The sequence below is a fragment of the Centroberyx affinis genome, unplaced genomic scaffold (genome assembly GCF_046629955.1).
Source record: "Centroberyx affinis isolate AG114_WGS23_722 - 3 ecotype Tasmania unplaced genomic scaffold, CSIRO-AGI_Caff_v1 ptg001582l_1, whole genome shotgun sequence".
Lineage (NCBI taxonomy): Eukaryota > Metazoa > Chordata > Actinopteri > Beryciformes > Berycidae > Centroberyx > Centroberyx affinis.
In genome coordinates this window covers 32443-55000 of record NW_027280032.1, presented here as the reverse complement: position 1 = coordinate 55000, position 22558 = coordinate 32443, and the positions used below count along the sequence as shown (strand labels likewise).

The 22558-nt window shown below is 39.9% G+C and overlaps 1 protein-coding gene across 1 annotated transcript in view; it reads left to right on the top strand.

Moving 5' to 3' along the window:
- LOC139651025 (cadherin-2-like) overlaps positions 1 to 22558 on the top strand; it is a gene marked incomplete at its 3' end in the record, with an annotated part of 63396 nt that overhangs the window by 14051 nt on the left and 26787 nt on the right. The gene's annotated exons all lie outside the window — the stretch shown is intronic.

The window sequence follows — 22558 nt, the reverse complement described above, 5'->3', positions numbered from 1 at the left end:
TGTGTGTGTGTGTGTGTGTGTGTGTGTTTTTGTGTGTGTGTGTGTCTTTCCGCTCACATGCACGAGTGTGTGCTTGTACTAAGGGGTGGAACTCATGGTTGGTTTGGGGTGATGGGGAAAATGCTGTTCTGATACTGAATTTGCTGTTTTTTTTACATTTGGTAAAACATACACATTTATTCTCTTATATTTATTTAGCACATTCACTTTTCTATAGTTTAAATACATGTATCATGAAATAATACCAATATAATACCAACAAATACCAATCCAAGTACTCCTACAGGAACAAGTGCATAGGTTGTTGGGCTACAAAAGACCCTCAATAATCTTATTCAGAATAAGTTAACGGTTAGAAACAACTTATTCAGAATAAGCTAATAGATAAAAACAGTTTATTCAGAATAAGTTAACAGCTACAAACAGTTTATTCAAAATAAATTAACAGATAAAAACATCTTATTCAGATTAAGTTAACAGATAAAAACATCTCATTCAGAATAGGTTAACAAATTAAAAACATCTTATTCAGATTAAGTTAACAGATAAAAACATCTCATTCAGAATAGGTTAACAAATTAAAAACATCTTATTCAGATTAAGTTAACAGATAAAAACATCTCATTCAGAATAGGTTAACAAATTAAAAACATCTTATTCAGATTAAGTTAACAGATAAAAACAGTTTATTCAGAATAGATTAACAGGTAAAACACCTCATTCAGAATAAATTAAAACAGCTTATTCAGAATAAATTAACAGGTAAAACACCTCATTCAGAATAAATTAAAACAGCTTATTCAGAATAAATTAACAGGTAAAACACCTCATTCAGAATAAATTAAAACAGCTTATTCAGAATAAATTAACAGGTAAAACACCTCATTCAGAATAAATTAAAACAGTTTATTCAGAATAAATTAACAGGTAAAACACCTCATTCAGAATAAATTAACAGATTAAAAACAGTTTATTCAGATTAAGTTAACAGATAAAAACAGTTTATTCAGATTAAGTTAACAGATAAAAACAGTTTATTCAGATTAAGTTAACAGATAAAAACATCTCATTCAGATTAAGTTAACAGATAAACATCATATTCAGATTAAGTTAACAGATAAAAACAGTTTATTCAGATTAAGTTAACAGATAAAAACAGTTTATTCAGATTAAGTTAACAGATAAAAACATCTCATTCAGATTAAGTTAACAGATAAACATCATATTCAGATTAAGTTAACAGATAAAAACAGTTTATTCAGATTAAGTTAACAGATAAAAACATCTCATTCAGATTAAGTTAACAGATAAACATCATATTCAGATTAAGTTAACAGATAAAAACATCTCATTCAGATTAAGTTAATAGATAAAAACATCTCATTCAGATTAAGTTAACAGATAAACATCATATTCAGATTAAGTTAACAGATAAAAACATCTCATTCAGATTAAGTTAACAGATAAACATCATATTCAGATTAAGTTAACAGATAAACATCATATTCAGATTAAGTTAACAGATAAAAACATCTCATTCAGAACAGGTTACTTTGCAGACTGTAATACAGGGTAACTGCCCACAGTATAGCTGTAGGGTGGAGGCAGTGGTGGGCTGTTCCCCTCCAGCGGGTGTGCTCACATCCACATCCACACTCCTAATGTGAAGGACATGCCCACTGAAGTGTATGATTGCATGTAGTTTAGTGTGCTAGAGAACGAGAGAGAGAGAGAGAGGGGGGACGGAAAGACGGAAGCGCACCTCCATCCGTCTTTTTGATGTGTTTATTTAGGGGCCAGACGCGGGCTAGATACAGACAAATCTGCCTCTGCCCCGTGATTGACAGCACCTCTGTCTCGCCCCGTTGGCCCCGGGGCCCGTAATCCGATTTTGTGACGCGCGCGTGTGTGTAACGCATTGTGTGTTCCCTTGTAAACTACGGAGAATTTTGTGTGCAGCAGTGTGTGTGTGTGTGTGTGTGTGCGCGTAGCAGTGTGTGAACGAGTGTGTGTTTGGCTAATAGAGGGGTAATGTAATCAGCGGGGCCTGTCATGGCCTATTAGGACTCCGCTGCCTTCATCCCTTGTCCTCATCCTCCCTCAGACTCCAATAAGACCTCGGCACAATGCCGCCGCTAAACCCTGACACACACACACACACACACACACACACACACACACACACACGCTGATATTCCCTCACACGGATGTGTTTACATGATGATTCCACTCTTTCCCTCTCGCAAGCCACAGATTGTCTCTGTAGGATGAGAAACCTTGTATCTCCAAAATGTCAACTTTTCACGAACTAAGAGTTTAAGCCTTGTCACACCATGTAATGTTGAGTTTATCCAATGGGGTTTTGAAACAGCTTTATCAGTCCCTCTGTAGGGATGGGACGACATATCAAAATTCAATATATCACAATATATCACAATATATCACAATACAAAAATGTGACAATACGTATCATGGGGCAGAAAAGTGATATTAGCTACATTTAGGGCTGGGTAATATATCGATATTATATCGATATCGTGATATGAGACTAGATATCGTCTTAGATTTTGGATATCGTAATATCGTGATATGGCATAAGTGTCTTTTCCTGGTTTTAAAGGCTGCATTACAGTAAAGTGATGTCATTTCCCGAACTTACCAGACTGTTCTAGCTGTTCTATTATTTGCCTTTACCCACTTAGTCATTATATCCACATTACTGATGATCATTTATCAAAAATCTCATTGTGTAAATATTTTGCGAAAGCACCAATAGTCATCCCTACAATATTGTCGCAATATCGATATCGAGGTATTTGGTCAAAAACATCGTGATATTTGATTTTGTCCATATCGCCCAGCCCTAGCTCCATGTTATTCTGCTGTATTAATCACAAATGAGACGGCTTGCCCATCACAGTTTCACAAGCTCTACATCCAAATTATATTAATGTCACTTTCTAATGACATTTTTAAATTGTTGTTTACATTCTAGCAGCCAATGGCATCGCTAGAAAGATTTGTGTGTCAGAAATAAACAGAATTCTGCACAGTCAGACTTTGTTGTCATTGAACTTTCCGTATTATGATTGTATTGAATCGTGAACCCCATAAGTTAAAACTCACCCAAAATTTGGGGAGTTACAAGGTTTTCCCATAGCATATAGGCTGGTTGTGGTGGGTGGGAGGTGTTGGGATGGGGTTTGGTGGGTCAGAGGGCTCACGGAGGTTCTTCTTTAATCTGGGACGACAGCTTCCCACCAAAACACACTGACTCTCTGTTTGTGTGTGTGTGTGTGTGTGTGTCTGTGGGGGTGGTGTGTGTATTTGAGCAACACCGCATAGTAATAATTTTTCTCCCTCGATCCATCTCTCCGGCATCATGTTTTTCTCTCTCTCCTTTAACCGTCCCCTGAACTCCGCGGTCACGGTTGTGTCTGGGGGTTTTCGACCGAAGCCGAAGCCGAATGCCGATATCCGATACGTTTAAATATCGTTTCCCGTGCCAACAAATCAAAAACATTACAATGGATTCAGTGTTTCCAGAGCAGAGATGGTCATTAGTGGAGGAGGGAGCTGTTGGCAGTGGGAATACAGGAATATAGGTCAAGGCAACAATCCAAATGTCAGTATACATTTAAGGGTTTGGCTGATTTTTGAAAGCCGATACCGATATTTTGACCATTTGTTTGCCCCAAAAATGTGTTGAGTGAGTGTTTCTCTCATAAGTGTATTCCTGTCAGCCTCTGAAACGGCATTTAGACCATCATGGGACACTAAAACTCTCCGTCTAGAGCAGTGATTCTCAACCTTTTTCATATCAAGGACCCCTAAGTTAGTCCACATTAGAGCCACGGACCCCCATTTGATGAGATTCTGTCTCTCAAACCCAAATCTGAGACTATTTTTATTGTCAGATATGATTTTGTCCAGAATCCCATGACTATCTGTATTGTAGGTAGAGAGATAACAAGATAAACTATGATCAAAACAGTCATTCTTCTACATTCTCTAACTGTGTTAACCCTAACCCTAAATGAAATAATGCTGAAGTTTAACAATTCATCAATGTGCTGGGGACCCTCTGGAACCCCCTCAAGGACCCCCCCCCGGTGGTCCCCGGACCCCACGTTGAGAACCACTGCTCTAGAGTACCGATCCAACCCACTGCCACTTTACTGACCAGTACAGACTTAGACCATTAGTTCGGGGCCACCGGACAAAAACAATCAAGATGCCTAATCCCTTTTTTTTTTACGCGTGGAAAAGCAGCCAATCACATTGCTTTGATTTGATGTGACATGTCACTCTTGCTGATGGGCGTTTTTTTTTTTTTAGTATTGTGGAAAAGTCTCAAATGAGCCCCAGTATTTTTGCCCAAATATCCAGTTGCTGCATGGGTGTGGTAGCATCCCTGGAGGAGGGTCTGGCTTCGGGGAGGATTATGGGAGTCTGGGTGGGTGGGTCGGGTGGGGGTGGGGGGGGGTTGTTGATTTTAAGATGATGCAATTTTAAAAGCCTGCATCCATTATACCGATAATCCAACTTGGTGTATGGCTGCAAAAGAGCCTTTCGTCCACATGTATGTGTGTATCTCTGTGTGTGTGTGTGTGTGTGTGTGCGTGTATCAAATCGATATCAGTACAGTGCGACAGCTGTCCTATGAGGATTAGCTGTGTGTGTGTATTGCATACATATCCTGCCAGTATGCTTGGTCTGCTCCCCTTATGCAGACAGTCACACACACACACACACACACACACATAAACACATACACAAATACACTCTCTAATCTCCGCCTCCAGCTTTTGGTCATAATTGCTTGCATACACTTACACTTACTCATATGTTTACCCTAAACCTTCATTCATACAGGCTGAAGTGTAACTATAAAGTGTGACTCAGAACCTGTCATTACAGTGAAACAGCCCTAACTATACCTCTAAACATAGCTAGTGAAAATAGCTTTCAGTATAGTAAAAACACCAAGGAAGACTATTTCTATAGCAGAGTCTATTGAGGAACCTTAAATTCAGGGTTTCAGTGTAGTTGTTTAAATGGGTTTTGAGGGTGAGGCTGACTTCAGTGTCTCTTAAGGAGTTTGATAAATATCCCGTCTCTGGTCTGAAGCCATATTCACGGCATGCACGGTTGTTTTCAGCGTTTCATCCGCTTTGTTGACTGAGTGTTTTCTGTTCTCTGTGTTAATGCCTGCCAGTGCTGTCTGTCCTCCAAGAACACTCTAGAAATACAGCGTGGTGTTTTCAGGCAGCATATTGCCTGGCATTGTTTTGCAGTGTATTTCTGGTGTAAATGTATTTTAGTAAGATTCCTAAACTAGAGGGGGTTTTCAGGTGATGTAATGCAGCCTCCGGCGGCCATGTTGGATGACGTTTAGCTCTTGGGCAACAAGCTTTTTCTAAACTCTGCCCTCTCAACAGAATTGAACAGACTTGGTTCATTTCTGTGATGGTATTGACAGGGAACTTATGAATTCAGAGCTGATAAAATTATCAATTTTGTGTTTACATAATGTCAGGTTGTTAGCTAAGAAACCATCTGGTCCGCTAACCACATCTGCTAACCGGCTGTCCTGTTGTAAACACATCTGATTTGCACACTAGCTAACTTATCCAGTAGAGCATGTTGTTAGTTCTCATCAGTGTCTTTGCTAATTGAGCCTGCTGGCTAGTTAGCTAGCTAACAGTTGGTTCTGGTTAACTGAGCTGACTCTTCTCAAGCTACAACTCAGAGTGTTTTGGAGTAGAGACTAGGGCTAAAGACAAGACAGTTTACCGTGACACAACTAAAACTCAGAGTGTTTTGGAGTAGACTTGTCTTGTCTTTAGCCCTAGTCTCTACTCTAAGAGTTGTAGCTTAAGAAGAGTCAGTTAACTAGCTAACTAGCCAGCAGGCTCAATTAGCAAAGAGTAAACTACATTTGGAAACAAATCCACTTTATCTGACTATTCACTTTTACTTGGAACATTACTTACTTTTTTTTTTTTTTTGTGCTAAATATTTTTTATTGAAAACAGTATTAAACGACATAACAATGAGCATGTGGGTGTACATTTTAGAATTTTTTTTTACCATAGAAAAGAAAAACGACAGTAAGGAACACTCACATTATTCACATAAAAGAAAGAAGAACAGAAGGAAAAACAGCAAAAAGTACAAAACCCCAAGAACCCAAACACACCAACATTCACACAGCCCACCCTGGCTTAGTAAGAGTGAAGAGTACACACACACATAACAGAATTTAACAAACCAGCCATTAGTCTGGCAGGACCTGCAAGTCTGTAAAGGTTGCCATTTGTGAAAAAAACCTATCAGTGTATCCTCTCATTGTAGGGCTGGGCGATATGGACCAAAAATCATATCTCGGTATTTTTAGGCTGAATGGCGATACACGATATATATCTTGTTATTTTCTACGAAGTGGGCTAAATGTTCAGTTGTAAGTCAAAGCCACATGTGAGATGTCACAAGCACTTTTATTAAAACAAGACTGTGATCAAAATAAAATGCAAAGACAGGGTTTCCTTCCCTGTTTTAGAACAGTCTGGTAAGTTCAGAAAATGACATCACTTTACTGTAATGCAGCCTTTAAAACCAGGAAAAGACACTTATGCCATATCACCATATTACGATATCCAAAATCTAAGACGATATCTAGTCTCATATCACGATATCGATATAATATTGATATATCGCCCAGCCCTATCTCATTGTATATTTAATTTTCTCAAGTTTGAAAAAAAAACAGTGTCTTTGAGACTTGCAACATTACTGAGTGGATGTCCATCCACACTACAACAATAAGGCATCTGTCTTTTTCTAGCCTGGTTGATATACTGTATATTTAGACATTATTAACTAACCCGCCAATTCTCCAGTGGCCCTCCATGACAGAGACACACCTGGTCACTAGGAGATTTGTGACACCAACTGCAAAAAGCCTGTATTAAAATCTCAGTCTCTAAAAGTGAAAAACACATCCTACTGCCTCAATGCACATCCGGCGCCTAAAGGTGCTCGAGTGGCCTGCCTTTTTTTTTTGTTTGTGACGAATCCCGGGATATCTCAAGCCCTTTACCGGTAATGCGATCGATTTCTTCCAGAAACGAGAGTCGTGCGGTCGGCTCCGGGGTCGTACATGGTGCATGAAAACACAGTTTATAGGCAGAGAAATCTGTTTTCTTGGCTCAGGTTTCCACCTCAAGGACTTCCCTTAAGCTTTTTATTTGTGTCTTGCGTAGGGATTTGTTCGGTACGTCCTCGTGCCTTTGTCGCTCTAGCCCGGTGGTTCTCAACGCGGGGGCCCCGGGGACCACCAGGGGGGGGGGGGGGTCCTTGAGGGGGGTTCCAGGGGGCCCACGGCAAATTGATGAATTGTTAAACTGCGACATTATTTCATTTACAATTTGTTGTTTTTGTTTTGTCATTGTTTTTAAAGATCGTCTTTATTTCCAGGCTTCGCACCAAAATGAAAATCCGGCCATTGTCTAGTCAGATTCATGTGAATGGAAACTCCACTAAAGTTTGTCGTTAGTTAGGCCGCGTAGTTCCATCTCAACATTATAAAAAAAAAAGATCAAAGTGAATGGGTGTCCCCCTGGAACCCCCTCAGGGACCCCTGGCGGTCCTTGAGGGGGTTCCAGGGGGTCCCCAGCAAATCATTACGCCTGAGAATGTAGCAGAATGATTGTTTTGATCATAGTTTCTCTGTTATCTCTCTACCTACAATACAGATAGTCATGGAATTCTGGACAAAATCATATCTGACAATAAAAACAGTCTCAGATTTGGGTCCGAGAGACAACATCTCATCAAACGGGGGGTTCCATGGCTCTGATGTGGACTAAATCAGGGGTCCTTGATATGAAAAAGTCTTACCTGCGCCATATTGCTATTGAGCGATATTACTCTAAATGACTATTTAGAGTAATTGGGGGGGGGAAAGGTCTTTTTTTCACTTAAACCCTTTTATGTAGACGGATAGGCTCGCTTCATCCAGGGACGTGTAGAAATTCACGAGACGATTGCGGGAGAGTTTGTACCCAGAACAGGAGGAGCGGGAGGAGGAGAGGACCTGTGAATGGCTTCATTAACACGGAGGAGATGGGTTCATTAACACCCAGCAGCCCCACTGGTAGGCCGGGGGAGGGAACGAGGCACATTTCGTGTGTGTGTGTGTGTGTGTGTGTGTGTGTGTGTGTGTGTGTGGTGTCGGCGGGTGCAGGAGGTGATAATTGGTCGCAGTCTCAGGTTTACTTTGCACAGCCACAGATCTAAAAGTGGAGATCTTCACTGTCTCATTGGCGCTGAGATCCCGGATTTCCCTCGTGACTGTCTGTGTCTTTCTCTCTCTCTCTCTTTTTCTTTTTTCTGTCTTCCCTTTTTCTCCTTTTCCTCTCTCGCTGCCTGTTTCTCTCTCTCACGTCCAACCTTCTCTTTCCCTGGTGGGGGACTAGATTTGCCCTGCGTGCCGAGTTTTAACTGGAACTGGACTTAGACACAGCAGCACACGGATATGCTTGGATGTCTAAGAGGCTGTAGTATTTTCATTAGGTCCTCGTTGAACTGTAATGTCTGAAATACCTGTGGGAGAAACCTTTATAGACCAGCTGATACTCCTGCTGATGCTAATCTTTCCATTGCAGTGACATTGGAAGATTTCCCATTTCTCTATCATTCAAATTGCTTGTGGAAGTGTTTGGCTATAGCTAGTAGGGCTGGGCAATATATCGATATTGTTATATGAGACTAGACATTGTCTTAGATTTTGGATATCGTAATATGGTGATATGGCATAAGTGTCTTTTCCTGGTTTTAAAGGCTGCATTACAGTAAAGTGATGTCATTTCCTGAACTTACCAGACTGTTCTAGCTGTTCTATTATTTGTCTTTACCCACTTAGTCATTATATCCACATTACTGATGATAATTTATCAAAAATGTCATTGTGTAAATATTTCGTGAAAGCACCGATTTCCTTACAATATTGTCGCAATATCGATATCGAGGTACTTGGTCAAAAATATTGTGATATTTGATTTTGTCCATATCGCCCAGCCCTAATAGCTAGTAGAAGATTCATTTCAAGTTACGTGATTTCCTTATAAGGCAAGTCATGTCATTTTACATTCTTAGGTTTTGCACATTGTTTGCTGGACGACTTCATTGTAACTGGGCTTAATCCTTTGTTGAGGCTGTAACATTAGCATAGTAGGCCTTGCTAAGTTTATGCTAGCTGTAACATTAGTTGTTAAACTGTACACACAGAAAAATAAAGGTGCATGAAAATGGTTCTTGGGAGTGATGCCATAGAAGAACCATTTATGGTTCCACAAAGAACCTGGGAACCAAGGTTCTTTAAAGAACCATTTCTGCAGTAGACTCCTGCATTGTGTTTTTATCTGTCCTTCTATAGCCTCATTTGCAATTGCACAATATAGAGGGGTTTGGTTATTTTCCACATTTATACCATCACCCACCATCCAATAGCCTAACTAAGAATTAAGAACTTTTTAATAGCCTATCCCAAAGAACCTTATATGGTTCTTTGAAACCATATATTTCCTAAAAGGCTCTTGAAAGGTTCTTTGGGGAACCAGAAATTGTTCTTCTGTGGCATCACTCCGAAGAACTTTTCGGTTCCAGTTCGCACTTTTATTTTTCTGTGTGTAGTACTGAGCTGTCATTGGTGATTTTAGTTTTAGTTTTAATTTCATTCATATTTTCAGGCTGCTTTTCAAAAATGTAGCTGTTCTGTTTGTAAGTGTTCACCTTCCCTAAGCCTTAAGAACCCCTTTCTGGTACTACAGTATATAAAACCTTTTTGTTAGAGTGTAAAAGCAGTTCAACTCTGGATCTGGCCCAATGCACAATGGTGTCTGTGGATGTGTGTGTGTGTCTGCTTGTATGCCTTGTTGTCCCCAGTGAGCTGCTGTTTGTTCCCAAACACATTTTCATCCATGTCAAAGCTTATCAGTGATCAGAGGTTTGGTGGGTGGATCAGCCTCAACATGGCTGCTCTCTGCTCCTCTAAGCCACTCGGCTAATCTGTCAGTCTGTCTGCATGTCTTGTTGTGTGTGTGTGTGGTGTGAGTAGAGGTAAATCAGTTAATTGAGGGATTGGTTAGAGTCTTAACGAACATAACATTAAGAATCGGGGGATGTGAATGTCGATTATTACGGTTGATTCGTTGCCAAGACAGCAGAATCTTAAGGTAGCACACTGTGGAATCAAGTCAACCTCTATTCAATACAAAGACCTTCTAATTAAAAATCAGAAATCAACCAGTGAAGTCCACCTCTGATATGATAGAGGTTCCTGCATGACCACAGCTAGTGAATATGTTTTGTTATTATCTTTGTTTCACATGCCTGACTGATTCTTTTCATTTTTGTTTTTAATTTTGGTCATGGAAGTGGTCAACTGTGAAGATATTCACAAGATTTTGGCAGCTTGAAAATAAAAACATCAGTATCTGCCTTCGAAATATCGGCCAAAGCCAAAGATTATGCAACTACTTTATCATCTAAATTACCAACCATCTTACCATCTTGTATTTAGATGAAAACTATGGAAGCCCATTTCCGCCAGTGTGATGATAAAAACAGTCCTGTAAGTCATTATAATGAGTTAGTATCTCAAAATAATGAGAAACACATAGTTTCTCATTTTGAGATACTAACTCATTGTTTTGAGAATGTTTCTCATTATTTTGAGATACTAAGTCATTATTTTGAGATACTAAGTCATTATTTTGAGATACTAAATCATTATTTTCAGAAAGTTTCTCATTATTTTGAGATACTAAGTCATTATTTTGAGATACTAAGTCATTATTTTGAGATACTAAATCATTATTTTCAGAAAGTTTATCATTATTTTGAGATACTAAGTCATTATTTTGAGATACTAAGTCATTATTTTGAGATACTAAATCATTATTTTGAGAAAGTTTCTCATTATTTTGAGATACTAAATCATTATTTTGAGAAAGTTTATCATTATTTTGAGATACTAAGTCATTATTTTGAGATACTAAGTCATTATTTTGAGATACTAAATCATTATTTTGAGAAAGTTTATCATTATTTTGAGATACTAAGTCATTATTTTGATAAAGTTTATCATTATAATGACTTACAGGATCTTTTTTTTCATCACACTGGCGGAAATGGGCTTCCATAGAAAACAGCAACACCGAGCTCTGAAGACTAAAACATTTCAAGGCTGAAGGCTTACTGTCTTATATTGTAAGACCATATTTGTAAAAATACACAAACTATTTTTCTGTTTACTTGCAATTGCTGCTCTTTTTCCTCCTAGATATCTGTATACCCTCAAAAATCCACAATTGGTCAAAGCTCTAGCTGCAGTGTTGTTAACTGACAGTTTCCTGCTCTAGTGAAAATGAATTGGAACATACTTTGCGAGCACAGTGACAGTGGCCAGGGTGATTTCTCCAGGGGGTGTTTTGTGGCTCAGAACCGGTGGTGCTACAATGAAATAAAGCACTATAATGAACTAAATCTCATTTAGCGGCGGGGGTGCACAAAGACTATCTCCGGTTGTCACAAATGGACGCTAGGCGTATTGATTGAACTGTCCAGCATCATAGGAATAACAGATGGGGGACTCTGTTTAAGATGGCGGCTCCCCGTAAACTAGTCTGCTATGTATTGTGTCTGTCTGCGAGCACTCTGCAGTGTGCTAAATGGAAAAGCCACCCTATGCAGTGATAATGCAGTGTGAGATAGGAACGCGAGTCTCTCCTTCTTAGACCAATTCCGTATGAATTTCAATTAGGGCTGGGCGATAATTCGATATTATCGTTTATCGTCTTTCAGTGGAATCATATCGTGATGATATGAAGATATTTTGATATCGTGACACACATTTCTGCTGTCTGAATTGATGATGACAAGCAAATTTTACTTAAACACTCTCATAAAATGAGGTATGGTAGGAATATTATTTGAATATTTCAGTTTTGTTTGACATCACACCTAACATTACCATTCGGTTCAATGAGATGAACATTCATTCGATTATTCAACATGATTTTGCATACATGAACCATATCGTGATATATACTGATATCGAGAAAAATCCTTATGATTATCATGATATTGATTTCAACCAGCTAATGGTTGAAATCAATATCAGCTAATCTAATGATGTCATATATAATAAAATATCAGTCAGAGGGACCAAACCACTACTTTTACTTTAATACTTTAACTACATTTTGCTGCTAATACTTATGTACTTTTACTTAAGTAGGATTTTTCATGCAGGACTTTTACTTGTAATGGAGTATTTTTACATTGCTGTATTGGTACTTTTGCTTAAGTAAAGGATCAGAGTACTTCTTCCACCACTGCGAATAACCCCCCCCCATGTTAAAACTTAAGTGGAATATCCCTTTAAAGGATCGATTTTTTTTCCCCCCTTCCACACACACATCCATGGAAGGCGTAGCTGGTTTGTTAAACAGGCAGGTGATGATAGCGGCCCAGTCGGAGGCTGGTACACTCTTATTGACCGCGATCCATGTATCAGCCTCCTGCTCTCTTCACATGGTAATGCCCTGACAGAGTGTGTAATGCAGATATAGAACCGCAAACATCCAACTCATCTGTCTGGCTACGAGCTCAGCATCTGTCTGCCTGTGTGTGTGTGTGTGTGTGTGGGGGGGGGGGGGTGAGGTCATCGCTCCCTTTGGGGTTGTTTATTGGCAACATATTGGCTTTTCAGGGGCGTTGCGTATTGATTTGGCACGGCTTCCGCGGTGTTATCCGTTACAGGAGCCCCGCCCACCGAGGCCAGAGAAAGACAGCGCATTCCTAGCGAGGGGGCAGTTGCTAGGGGTAACCGGGGGGGGGGGGGGGCGGTTGCCAAGGGAAACCAGGGCGGCGCTAAGCAACCATCTCTGTTGGACTGGTCGGGGGGGGAGTTGTTGTTTTTGGCAGGATGTTAACTTGGGGAGGGGACTACCACATAGTTAAAGAATTCTTACATGTCATTCCTATTGGGATGAGAATACTGGTGATACAATTCATTTGCGTAGAAGGTTTGCATAGAAAAGAAAAACAAGACAGTATAGTATAAAACAACAATTAGATAAAAGGAATAAGTGTAAATTATTCAAACAAAAATGTAAAAGAATATAACCGTTTTTCTATGTTCTCAATTGGTATCTGTGAGTGCTTAAAAAGTCCAATAAGTCTTAAAATATCTAAATGAAGGCATTAGAAATATTCAAATGTCTTAAATTCAGTTAATATATTAAAGTACATTCACAGTATGGAAGTATAATGACCAACTATTTTTTTTTGTTCCTTAGAGCTGACCATCTTACTTGCACACAATGACAGTTTCAAATGTTTTAGACCAGTGGTTCTCAACGTGGGGTCCGGGGACCACCAGGGGTCGTTGAGAGGGTTCCAGGGGGGTCCCCAGCAAATTGATGAATTGTTAAACTTGAGGAAGAAATGACTGTTTTGATCATAGATTCTCTGTTATCTCTCTACCTACAATACAGATAGTCATGGAGTTCTGGACAAAATCATATCTAATAATAAAAATATTCTCAGATTTGTGTCCGAGAGACACAATCTCATCAAATGGGGATCTGTGGCTCTAATGTGGACTAAATTAGGGGTCCTTGATATGAAAGAGGTTGAGAATCTTTGTTTTAGACACACTAAGTCATTGTTTGACATGCCCTAACCTAGCAGGAGGCGCTTACTTTCATTTTTTTTATGAAATATTATATTTTCTATACACTCTTCCTGTACGTCTGGGTCGAACTGAGGGAGAGGAGAGGGAAGTTGGCCTCTGGCTTCGCTCCTAGACAGAGTTTATCTAGCAACACGCAGCTGTCACTGCGACACACACACACACACACACACACACACACACACGCACACACACACGTCAAGATTGCCGAAAGCCTCAAAGATCAGCGGTGTTTGTGAGTATTTAGAAGCACACAGGAAATTGTTTTGGAAGATTCACTAGCAAGGCTTTAATCCTGTTTGGTCCTCTTTGTTGTCTTTTAATCTTCGTTTCAGCGTGGGTGTGTGTGTGTGTGTGTGGGTGGGTGGGTGTGTGTGGGTGGGTGGGTGCAAGTATGCCTTCCTTTTTGTGTGTGTATTCCCTCACTTATGTATATGCATGTGTCCTTTCTTTCATGTGTATACTAAGCCTATCACAATGCACTACTACAACTAAGACTCCACATACATACAAGTGACATTGTGGGTTTGAATGTTATCCCGTCTCCCTGTAACATTTAAAATTTCTCTTCAAACTATATCATGTAATAAAGCACAAATGCCTTAACATTAGCAAAAAAAAATTAAAATAGCTTATCACACAAAACACATTCCACATCATAGTCCATGTTGCACCACAATGAGTTCAATGATCCATGTTCTTTTTCTTGATCAACATACAGATTAGACAGGACAAATCCCCTCAGGTCAAAGTCTATGGCCGTCCCAGTTTAATCACATCGAGTTGACCCTCACTGTGCGGTACAGACAGATCAACATCGAAGCTACGCATATTAGCACACCGATGTTTGCTTTATTCACGTGGGTTTTTTTTATGTTTGTCATGCTTGGGTACATAGAGGACAGTGATGCGTATGGAAGCAGAGGCCAAGCCGACCAGGCTTTGGACAAAAAAATGTAAAACATAGGCCAAAAGTATGCTTTGAAATGGTGGAGAGATGAGCAAACATAGAGGAGGTCCAAATCAAATATAGCAGCTGGATTGATGTTGAACCGTAACGTTAGCTAATGTTAGCAGTCAGCTACATTAGATTTATCTACAAACCTGCTTGGTCCATAATGTTAGCTAATGTTAGCAGTCAGCTATTTATCTCTGAACCTGCTAAGTCCATAATGTTAGCACTCAGCTATTTCCCTAAACCTGCTAGGTCCATAATGTTTGCTAATGTTAGCAGTCAGCTATTTATCTCTGAACCTGCTAGGTCCATAATGTTAGCTAATGTTAGCACTCAGCTATTTCCCTAAACCTGCTAGGTCCATATGTTAGCTAATGTTAGCACTCAGCTATTTCCCTAAACCTGCTAGGTCCATATGTTAGCTAATGTTAGCACTCAGCTATTTCCCTAAACCTGCTAGGTCCATATGTTAGCTAATGTTAGCACTCAGCTATTTCCCTAAACCTGCTAGGTCCATATGTTAGCTAATGTTAGCACTCAGCTATTTCCCTAAACCTGCTAGGTCCATAATGTTTGCTAATGTTAGCAGTCAGCTAGGTCCATAATGTGAGCTAATGTTAGCAGTCAGCTATTTATCTCTAAACTTGCTAGGTCCATAGTGTTAGCTAATGTTAGCAGTCAGTCTGACTGCTGCCTTCAAATGTTATGTAAGTTATAACTCAATGAAAATTTAAACTTTATTGTATTATATTGTATTTTATTGATTGCCAGAAATGAACTACAAATTTGTTTGCTAAGGCATCAACATATAGTGCGCCTCTGAGTATCTCTAGCACAGTGAGTATCTCTAGCACAGTGAGTATCTCTAGCACAGTGAGTATCTCTAGACCAGTGAGTATCTCTAGCACAGTGAGTATCTCTAGACCAGTGAGTATCTCTAGCACAGTGAGTATCTCTAGACCAGTGAGTATCTCTAGCACAGTGAGTATCTCTAGACCAGTGAGTATCTCTAGCACAGTGAGTATCTCTAGACCAGTGAGTATCTCTAGCACAGTGAGTATCTCTAGACCAGTGAGTATCTCTAGACCAGTGAGTATCTCTAGCACAGTGAGTATCTCTAGACCAGTGAGTATCTCTAGACCAGTGAGTATCTCTAGCACAGTGAGTATCTCTAGACCAGTGAGTATCTCTAGCACAGTGAGTATCTCTAGACCAGTGAGTCTAGCACAGTGAGTATCTCTAGACCAGTGAGTATCTCTAGCACAGTGAGTATCTCTAGACCAGTGAGTATTTCTAGCACAGTGAGCACACACGGGAACGCAAAGTCAAGTTTTAAACTTAGTAAAATTTTCCAACAGCTATGGCTTCACTTATTACTTTAAATGTGTGGTTTTTATTAAGTACGAGATGAGGAATATTCAGAGGGGTGAAAGTCATTGTGTGCAGCTAGCTTGTTATAGGTACACGCCTACCATTCACATTTTTGGAGAGTAACATAGTTTTTGAGTTATACTTCATATGGATCGCTGAGAAACGGTCCGCACCGGGACACTCGTCAAAACCAGAGTAGCGGTGGTCAGAACTGTACAGTAGCTGGTTTGAACCGATACTGTTAAAGCTAGTACAACCTATACAATTACACCCAGCTGGTTTAGAGATAAATATAACGTACAATACGTTTTATTGTACAAACCCAGAGCCCCAATGAAAAGCTCGGGTCCAACGGTTATTGTCTGTGTGCGTCTGTGTGTGTGTGTGTGTGTGTGTTGTATAAAACCAAGCTAAAACAATCATCCCTGGGCAAGAGTCTAATCCTCACTAAGACCCCACCTGCCACTGCTTTGTCACTGGCTCTGTGTGTGTGTGTGTGTTGTGTCTGTATTTATAGGCTCATGTGGTGCAGTATGGGTTTTAAAAAATGTGCTATCACGCCACACACACACAGGTACGCAAACACACACCTTGTTAGTCCCTCAAAGCGGCGTCACTCTTACTTAGACTTACAGTATATTTGCGAGGGCTAACGCTTCACTTCGAGTGCAGTTTTATTTTTCTGTCTCGTGATCTCGAGATCGTAGCTTAATTATCTCGTTATCTCAAAATAGCAAACTTTTTTTTCTCATGATCGTGAGATAGCAAACAATGGCTTTCTCGAGATCGCGACTTAATTAAGATAGCTGATTGTGTGCAAATGTGAAGCATGGGTGGGTTTGGAGAAGAGAATGTAGTTTTCAGAATCCATGATGCAAATTTTGATGTAGCAAATCCTGTATTTATTTATTTATTTATTTGGATCCCCATTAGCCACCACCAAGGTAGCAGCTACTCTTCCTGGGGTCCACACAAGTAAACATTACATCATAATGCAAAACAATAAGGTATTTAAAATCCAAGGCAAAAAGAAACAGAAAAAAAAAAAAAAAAGCAAACTACAACAATGAAACAACAACAATAAAACGACCAATAACAACAATGACAACAAGTACCCACACTATATCTGAATAGTCAGTAAAACATTTGATACAGCTCAGGAATGATAGTAGTACCATTAAAAACAGCATAAACATGAGCAAGAAAATTCCTCATTAATGATCATATAGTCAGATATTATGTAGCAAAACATAGGGGCTAGTGTTCTGTGCCATTAGGTGTTTCTTTAAACTCTTTTTAAAAAAGGTTTTACTTGTTAAATGTGTAATGCCATTCCATATTTTCATTCCTCTGTACATAACAGTACGTTGCCTTGCATTCGTTTTTGAGACAGGAAGTGAAGAACAACCTCTCGATGCATGCCTAGTATTAAAGTTATGGCCATTACTGCTATATGAAAATTGATGGTACGGGACATTCGGGATTTTAGACAATGAAATATGTCTTATAAAACAGAGCAGAGAAATAACCGTCCTGTCCCTCACCAATGATCTACATTCTCTAATTGTGTTCACTTCTTGTAAATGGACCCCCTGGAACCCCCTCAAGGACCTCTGGTGGTCCCCGGACCCCGCGTTGAGAACCACCGTTTTATACTATAGTCTTAAGATCTCTGGAACTCAATTTAAAAAAAGCTTTGTTTTTTCTGGGTACGTTGGTTTTCCAGTGAGAAATCAGCCCAGACTTATATATATTCTCACTATAAGACTACAGTTATATTTCATTCTAACATCAAAAAGATCTTAAAAACTCTGAAATTTAAACCTGATGGGACTTGCAGACGCCGGGTTCATCTGGCTCCATCAGAGTTTGACCGATATGAATTTTTTGAAGGCAGATACTGATGATTTTTTTTGGATTGAAATCTCATATTGCCCAGTCAGTGTGATCCACCTCTGATATGATGGAGGGTTCCTACTCATTATGATTATTTTATATCAGATGTCCGACCAGAGAAATCACTCCAGTGTGCTGTGGGAGGATCTGACTCAACAGTGTGTAAAACCTGCAGTGAAACCAGCCTCACTCTGCCTTAAGGAGCTGCTCACACACCTAAAAGAAGTTCATCAGTCTGTAGTAGTTCATTAGCTTTTCCACCCTGGAAAGAATACAATTGTGGGGGAAACACTGAATACTTGTAATTTAATAAAATTTAAACATAGCAAATATCGGCACAAAACGCCAGATATTGGCAGCTTCAATCCAAAAAATATCGGCCTTCAAAACCTCATATCAGTTGAAACTTAAATCAAACTATTATGTATATTTTGGCATGCTGCCTTGTGCTATATTCCCGTATTTCCACTGTAAACATCCTCCATCTTCCTCATCGTGGTCTGCGGCTTAGCATGGAGGCTGGTGTCTGTGTGTGTGTGTGTGTGTGTGTGTGTGTGTGAGGAGGATGAGGAAGCGTTGTTCTGAGCCATTTCTCTCAGCTTGGGTATTGATCAGATCCCAGTAGCGTATCGATCAAGCTGCTCAAGTCGTGTGGCGTGTTCAAGGTCGGGAAGGTTTCTTTGGAAATATATTTTATCATTAGTGAATACCTGCTTATAATAGGACATAGGGATTCAGTTGACTTGAACATATACGTTTAGCAAAGGAATCTCATGGCTTTCAGTTACTTATGCGGTTAGTTTTTTTGAATTTTCTTACAGTTTATTACAGTTTACAGAGTGATACAGCCTTATTATCATCATTTGATCAGGTATTTTAGGTGTGTAATAATGCCAACTAAGATTAGATGGAAATTGTATTTAATTTGTATCGTTGCAGCAACAAATATTAATAGGATACAGCAAAGAAAAATAGAATTGAAAGAAGAATAAAGGGTTATATGAACATATTAAGCCGACAAAGTACAACGCTGGAACATATCTAGTAGAGATATAGAAAAATGAAAAGTAATGAAATATTTTGATTACAGCATGTATGCAGGGTGCGCAAAATAACAACGATAAAAAAAAATATGTACACTGCCCGTCAAAAGTTTTTACTGTTTTCCACAAGACAGCGGTTCTCAACGTGGGGTCCGGGGACCACCAGGGGTCCTTGAGGGGGTCCCCAGCAAACTGATGAATTGTTAAACTTCAGCATTATTTCATTTACAAGAAGTGAACAGAATTAGAGAATGTAGAAGAATGACTGTTTTGATCATAATTTCACTATATCTCTCTACTTACAATACAGATAGTCATGGAATTCTGGACAAAATCATATCTGCCAAAAAACAATATTCTCGCATTTGGGTCTGAGAGACAAAATCTCATCAAACGGGGGTCGGTGGCTCTAATGTGGACTAAATTAGGGGTCCTTGGTATGAAAAAGGTTGAGAATCACTGGTCTAAGAAACACATTTCAAGAAGCCTTTAGATCAAAATAGTTTTAATATAATGAAAAAACATAATGCATTCAGTCAGGTGTGTGCAAACGTTTGGGGACACACTCTCTTAGTTAGCAGCTGTGTTGTAATCAGATGTTGTTTTGTTGCATGTGACCCTGGGCGTATTGATCTCAGCCGGTGTTACATGCGGCATCGAGCTGGCTGGATGCGACTGGTGTTACTGGGAACCACCCACTCCCACCCCCTACACCCCCCCCCCCTCGCTTACTTCTGCCCCCCCCCCCTCCATACAGCGAAGCAAAGCGGGAGTGCTGTTAGCATCGTGTAGCTAAGCTTTCAGAACATGACCATGTAAAATTTATGGGCATTTACACAGAGCGGCTGGTACAGACTGTGTGTGTGTGTGTGTGTGTGTGTGTGTGTGTGTGTGTGTGTGTGTGTGAGTGGGGGGATGTTAAAGGGGAGGAGGGGCATTTCAGTGTCTCACCCTCTAAGATGGTCGTGAGCGATTAGACGGCGAAGCATACAGCGATTTGTCATTTTTAGGTCATATGAAAAACTCAAATATGGGATTAAACAAATCATGTTCTCCTAATCTTTGCTGCAAAACGACAGTATGAACCCACTGACACACAGTCACGGGGAAACCGATATTGTTTTTCCATTAAAAATGGGATATGAGATAGATATACAGTATGATGCAGTTGGATTCAGTCCATATTTAACGTAGAATTGATATTACACTGGTTGTCTATGGGAAGACCTTAATCTGAATTGATTCTAATGAGACATTTGATCAGGCTACACACATAGTATGCCTGAATATGTTTTATTATTATTATTTAAATGGAGAGTTGTTTTTTTTTATTTACTTAACAAAAATAACAATACAACACAACAACACACAGAAATTACAGAAAAAAGGACATCAGAAAAATACTGTAAGAAAGTCTAACTGATATAAACAGAAGCAAGTATAGTCATATAAGCTTATACATAAATAAATAAAACGTATAAAGTTACATAAAAGAACAGAACATAATGAAGTATTATACACTCCATTTACAGTTTTTATAAATAAAGGCAAGAAAAAAACAGGAACAGAAGAATACATATTATACAATAAATACAATACAATAAATGGAGAGTTTTGGTCTAAATGCGATTTCAGAGGCTTTCCCACCCTGATAAGAATAATATTCCGGTGGATTTCCAGTATTCAAAACATAACCTTTACTCTTCATTCATAACATCATTTCATAATAGTCGATGATGATTCGGCACAACATTTTTTTTGCTCTCTGCAAATCTGAATTGATGCAGGACATTACAGGACGGGCCCTTTTGTTGTATTCTGGGTTTCTTTCTCACCGGCTCAGAATATTAATATATAGGTCAGACAGTTTGGACCAAAACACACACAAAAAAAAAAAAAAAAAAAAAAGTATTACACACTCGGAGGGTTTCAACAGTAAAAAAAAAAAATCATTCAGGTTCCCTCCCCTGCAAAATTCCTGGGCATGAATACATTCTCACATGAGCGATTTACTCACACACACACACACACACACACACACACACACACACACACGCATAAACACACACACACACACTCACATACTCAGTGAATCAGAGCAGCTCTTATCGCTGCCCCCCACAATGTCAATGGTTGTTTACCACCGTCACCCTCTCTCTCTCTCTTTCTCTTTCTCTCTCTCTCTCTGTCTCTCCATCCTTCTCTCAGTTCTGTTTCCAGCCAAACATCAAGTGAATTTTTGAGCCAAAATTGTCTCTCTCAAGAATTGATTAATATTGTTTAGTATCGGGCAAGTTGTTATGATTCTTTACTGTCAGCTAATGTTGGTCATATTTCAGTTTTTGAAACGAAAGGCAAGAAACAAAGAAGTGGCTGTTGATATTCTAATGTGATATTCTGTCTTTTTACTTTTTTATAAACTAATAAATAACAAATAGATAAACTAAACTAGAATTTATAACCTCCTCCTCTCCTCTCCTCCTCTCCTCTCCTCTTCTCCTCTCCTCTCCTCTCCTTGTCTCCTCTCCTCTCTCCTCTCCTCCTCTCCTTTCCTCTCCTCCTCTCCTTGTCTCCTCTCCTCTCCTTGTCTCCTCTCCTCCTCTCCTCTCCTCTCCTCTCCTCCCCTCCTCTCCTTTCCTCTCCTCCTCTCCTCTCCCTGTCTCCTCTCCCCTCTCCTCTCCTCCTCTCCTTGTCTCCTCTTCTCTCCTCTCCTTGTCTCCTCTCTCCTCCTCTCCTCTCCTCTCCTCTCTCCTCTCCTCTCCTTGTCTCCTCTCCTCTCTCTTCTCCTCTCCTCTCCTCTCTCCTCTCCTTGTCTCCTCTCCTTGTCTCCTCTCTTATCTCCTCTCCTTTCCTCTCCTCCTCTCCTCTCCTTGTCTCCACTCCTCTCTTCTTGTCTCCTTGTCTCCTCTCCTCTCCTCTCCTCTCCTTGTCTCCTCTCCTCTCCTCTCCTCTCCTTGTCTCCTCTCCTCTCCTCTCCTCTCCTCTCCTCTCCTCTCCTCTCCTCTCCTCTCCTCTCCTCTCCTCTCCTCTCCTCTCCCCTCTCTCCTCCTCTCCTCTCCTCTCCTCTCCCCTCCTCTCCTCTCCTCCATGGTGGGACACACAAACACACAAACCGCTCTCTAATTATAGTAGTGGGATTAATCTTCACATCATCCAAAGACACTTATAAAAAAAAAAATTAAAAAAATACAAGAATCTTCTTCTAGCAAGCATAAACACAGTTTTATCCAAACTTTATTTTGGATACTTCTAATTTGATACTTCATTCATTCATCAGCCTTCCTCCCTCCCTCTCTCTCTCTCTCTCTCTCTCTCTCTCTCTCTCTCTCTCTCTCCCTCTCTCTCTCGTGGAAGAAGCCTCTCTGCCTCCTCTGAGTTGTTAATGCGTGGCTGTTTGACTGTGTGTTGCGCTGACATTTCACCGTTGACAGCTTTGTTCTGCATGAGCGTGCCGTTGTCTGTTCCAATCACACGACAGATAAACCCCCCCCATGATTCCGGCGAAAAGCGGTTTTCGACGCTACACCCCCC